Below are 4,982 nucleotides of genomic sequence, written 5' to 3' on the forward strand. Positions count from 1 at the left end.
TGTTTATAAGTTTCCTCATAAAATGGTCAGTCATTCAGGAACTGTAAGTGCACATTATTATGGAGAAAAACAGAGTAAAACTACAGTGCCTCTCTTTTACTCCTGCTTTGATCAGACAATGTCTGCTTGAAATTTTTTGGTGGTAACTTTTATTTTAAACACTACCTTATACGTTTGTCTATTTATATATCAGAGAACACTGATACTGAACATGAACTGAACTCTGATTTATTAGAGTGCAGAAACACAACAAAGATATTGCAGGGGCTAATGTGAGCATTTATTCTGTTCTTTGTGGAGGGGATGACCTTTCAAATCCTTCCCCATTTCATTTACTGGAAGGAAATTTTATGCTTCCCTGACAACAAAATTTTTTTTCCAAACGCACAACTAATGTAACCACTGCACTTCTGCTCCACAGTGTTTCTGTTCCAGCAGAATATTAGAAAGGTGTCTCCTTGTTAGGTTAATCCAGTCTCTTCTATCTATTTATTATGGGTGTGCATGTCAGTGTAATATCTTCTTCTATTGCTGGTGCAAACATGGAAGTCTGCTTGTCTGGCTCTATCTATGCCTGCATTTTTTTATCAACATGTGGTTTTAAACTTAATTTTATGAGCCAGAATATTTGCAGGGTTGTCAGTACCTGCTTTACATACAATATAGCAAAACTCTCTAGAGAATTTCAGCTTCCTGAATTCCTGTCAGCTTGGGAGTGTGTTTCTTAGAATGTTGACATGTCACATGGAGACTTCATATCCTTAGGGAAAAAACCGCCTTTTTGATCCCTGAGTATTGACAGCCACATTAAATATTACTTTTCATAAATGAACGAGAGTGCATCCTGATCCCACCAGGTGTTCCCCTGGTACCTTCATCTTTCTTCACTCCTTTCTTTTTCCTCACTGGTCAGCTACTGGAATATAGTCCAGGGAAATCACTCTTGTTCATGCTCTCAGATTACTAATTGTAAAACACAAATGTAATGCTGGCTGCGTTCCTTTCCCTTTACTTTTCTCAGATAGGAATTATCCTCTAATTGAAAGAGTCTTTTTCCTTCCTTTCCCAGCCATTCCTCATGTTCATTATATCCACTTGGAGTGGGAGTGCAGTGGTCCAGCAGCCAGCTTTCTTCAGTGCTCCATTGCCTTAATTGACCAGATGTCGTGGTTTAACCCCAGCCAGCAACCAAGCACCACACAGTTGTTTGCTCCCTCTGAACTTCAGCTCAGGTTCAGACCAATGTTCCAGCCTGTCCAGTGCAGCAGCACAAAACCAGCAGGAGCACCCTGGCCACCTGCCAGCCCAAGCTGGGAAGCACCACACAGTTGTTTGCTCTCTCTGAACTTCAGCTCAGGTTCAGACCAATGTTCCAGCCTGTCCAGTGCAACAGCACAAAACCAGCAGGAGCACCCTGGCCACCTGCCAGCCCAAGCTGGCAAACATCACCATGGCTGCTATCAAGATGTTCCCAGGCACAATTCAATAAGGTGAGAAGTAGCAGAGCACTACAGCAAGCAGCAAAAGCGAAAAACAGTCACTAACTAGCACTTAGGAAAGAGAATTAGAAGGGTAAAAGGTGGAAAACTCATGGGCTGTGATAAAAACAGTTTAATAGGGAAAGCAAAAGCTGTGAGCGAAAAACAGTCACTAACTAGCACTAGGCTCTAACATGCAGTCAGGAAAGCGAGCCCCATGGCAAGCATAGGTACCCACTCATTACCAGCTAAACAGCACTAACAGATATAAATTCAGTCTAGCACGTCCCAATCAGATCTGTCATAATCTCAAACCCTTCAAGCACCATGTTGGGCACCAAACAAGGATGCTCGTGGTTTAACCCCACTCAGCAGCCAAGCCCCAGGCAGATGCTCCCTCCCTCCCTCCCTCCCTCCCTCCCTCCCCTTCAGGATTAGGAAAGAGAATTAGAAGGGTAAAAGGTGGAAAACTCATGGGCTGTGATAAAAACAGTTTAATAGGGAAAGCAAAAGCTGTGCAAACAAACAGAGCAAACGAGGGAATTAATTCACTGCTTCCCATTGGCAGGTAGGTATGTTCAGACATCTCCAGGGGAGCAGGGCTCCACCATGTGCAATGTGCAGTTACTTGGGAAGACAAAGGCCATCACTCCAAATGTGTTGTGTGTCTCTCCTTCCTTGTTTTTCTCCCCAGTTTGATATACTGAGCATGATGCTATATGGTATGGAAACTCCCTTTGGTCAGTTTGGATCATCTATCCCAGCTGTGTACCTCCCATACACCCCCAATTTCCTCACCAGAGCAGTGGTACAAAAAGTGGAAGAGTACTTGGATCTGTGTAAGCCCTGTTCAGCAACAAGAAAAACATCTCTGTATTATCAACTCTGCCCAGTCCAGATCCAAAACACAACCCCACCTCACCCACTGTGAAGATGGTCAACCACCTCTGCCCAAATCAACACACAAGATCACCATAAACTGTTAAAGGCTCTTACTTAGACACTCATCTCCTATGTAAGTAGATCCTTACACAGTCACCATCTAGAGTGGGTGGGCAGTTCTAGGTAAAGAGGCTTCAATTTATGTGTGTCAAATTAATACACAGATCTGCAGTTCACATGCCTGTCTGCCATTTCCATGAGGTCTGTTTAGAAGAATAATGTATTCTTAAGAACTTTTCTATCAGTAAAGCAAAAGAACAGCTCTTCAGTTTCTTCTGGTTCATTCTAAAGCTACAGGGTTACCAAAACAAATTTTTAGGAAGAGTCAGATTTCCACAACCAGAGACTAGTGCTGAATGGTTCAACATCCAATTGGAGATTAGTGATCAGTGGTGTCATCAGGCTTCCAAATTGGGATCAGTAGTATTTAATACCTTTATCAATGGCATAGACAGTGGGGTTGAGTGCACCCTCAGCAAATTTGTAAATTACACCAAGCTCAGTGGTATGGTTGACAGCCCCGAGGGACAGGATGCCACCCAGTGGGAGCTGGACAAGATCAATAAATAATCCCATGGGAATCTCATGTGAGTCAACAAGGCCAAGTACAAGGTTCTCTACCTGGGTTGGGACAATCTCTGATACCAATATAAGATGGGGGATGAAGGGAATGAGAGAAGCCCTGCTGAAACAGCTTGGGTGGATGAGCAGCTGGACTTAGCCAGCAATGCACTCTCAGTCCAGAAGACAACTGCATCCTGGGCTGCATCAAAAGATGTGTGGCCAGAACATCGAGAAAGGTGATTCTGCTCCTCAGCTTTCCTCCTGTAGGACACCATTGTGACACTGTGGTCCCCACCTTGCCTTTTTCTGCTTAACCAATGGCCACCAGTGGTGGTTGTGATAGCTGTGTCTGACTTACAGATATCAATCCAATAGCTAAGGACCCTAAATCTTGTTCGACAACTAAGGGGAGTTAGTTTTGCCAACAGCTCAGGGCTAGTTGACCATGCAACAACCCAAAATACATCTGGTATGTAAATATGACTGTAAGTCAATCTTTTATTCCATGAATAGTGGACAGCCTGGGCCCATTGAGCTGTCCCTCATGGGAGTGAATCGCATGCCAGGATCTCTCCTTGAGCAGGAACACCTCTCAGGCCTACTCCTTATTGCTGAGAGACCTCTCACTGCAACAGATTCTTGGTAAGTGATTAATAGCATGCTAAACTTTGAAATCATAGCTGAGTGATATAAAGGATTGATTGTGCACAGGTTATCCTTGAGGCATAAACCACCGAAACCGAGTCTGGGACTGTCTCCATCCATCCAAATTCCCCTCAGAAAGCAGTTAAGAAAGCAGTGTGTCTTTTTTTTAACCTCATCACTCAACAGGAGGGTGTCCCTGACAGTTTTGTCTGACTCTGACCTCTATGCAGTAAAAATCAAGTGTACCTTGAATTGAATCTTGTTAAACCACTGTCACATTTACTATCAGACTTTGTTAAGTTGCTTGTTTATATCAATAAACATATTGCTACTTCTCTCTTACAGGTGAAGTGAGAAGTAAGTATCACTTAATCTGTGATACTGTTCTGGAATACTGCATTCATCTTGGGAGTCCTCAGCACAGGAGAGACATGGAGGGGGTGCAGAGGAAGGCCACAAAAAAGGTCAAAGCAATGAAACAGCTCTGAGAGAGCTGGGGTTGTTCAGCCTGGAGAAGTCCTCTTAATACTTAAAGGAGGCTTAAAAAAAAGACTGGGACAGACTTTTTAACAGGGTTTGTAGTAATAGGACAAGGTCTCATTGTTTTGAAATAAAAGAGGGTAGATTCAGAGTAGATATAAGGAAGACATTTTTTACAATGAGAGTGGCGAAACACAAGAACAGGTTGCCCAGAGGGGTGTTAGATGCCCCATCCCTGGAAAACATGCAAGATCAGTCTGGACAGGGCTCTCAGCAACCTGGTCAAATTGAAGAGATGTCGTTGCAGGGGGCTTTGACTAGATGACCTTTAAATGTTCCTTCCAACCCAATCTATTATATTTCAAATTACTTTGGGGTCTCTTGCTTAATGGGAATTGCTTGAGTTAAAAAAATTCAATAAACAGAAGACCAAGAAACCAACCTTTTCTTCCTTATTGGGAGGACTGTTAGTTGATGTGGAACAGAACCTCTTGCAGAGGATGTGGAACAGAACCTCTTGCAGACCAAATGAGCAATTATTTTTGGCACAGCAGAACACTGCTGTTCCTCTCCCAAAGATTCCTTGAACAAATATACTTACCTGTCTTCCTTCCTCTGTTTTGTGATTGTTCTCACAGAGAGCTCTTGCCATGCAAGATAAACAAGAGAACATAATCCAGGGAGTGCCCTGCTCGGGAATAAGCAGGGTAATTATCTGCTAAAGGATAATTGGGTCAAGTGTGCATCATATGCTTTATGCTTTCATTTGGAGCATAATACTTGTCTCTGGAATCTTCTTTTTAGTTCATCTCTTGTTTTGGTATGCGTGGCTTTTCTTTTTTGTTTGTTTGTTTGGTTGGTTTTTATTGTTTT

At 42.9% G+C, this 4,982-nt stretch overlaps 1 long non-coding RNA gene across 2 annotated transcripts; it reads left to right on the forward strand.

The window, feature by feature from the left end:
- The first annotated feature begins 1,328 nt into the window (after window positions 1-1,328).
- On the forward strand, window positions 1,329-4,982 carry LOC120503833. Of its 2 annotated transcripts, none has more exons than XR_005627854.1 (3): window positions 1,329-1,490; window positions 2,173-3,626; window positions 3,975-4,982. It is a non-coding gene; the product is annotated as an uncharacterized LOC120503833 (long non-coding RNA). The 2 variants fall into 2 exon arrangements; XR_005627856.1 differs by having other exon boundaries at window positions 2,173-2,493; window positions 3,498-4,982.

This window comes from Passer montanus, unplaced genomic scaffold (assembly GCF_014805655.1).
Source record: "Passer montanus isolate IOZ18808 unplaced genomic scaffold, ASM1480565v1 scaffold10, whole genome shotgun sequence".
NCBI lineage: Eukaryota > Metazoa > Chordata > Aves > Passeriformes > Passeridae > Passer > Passer montanus.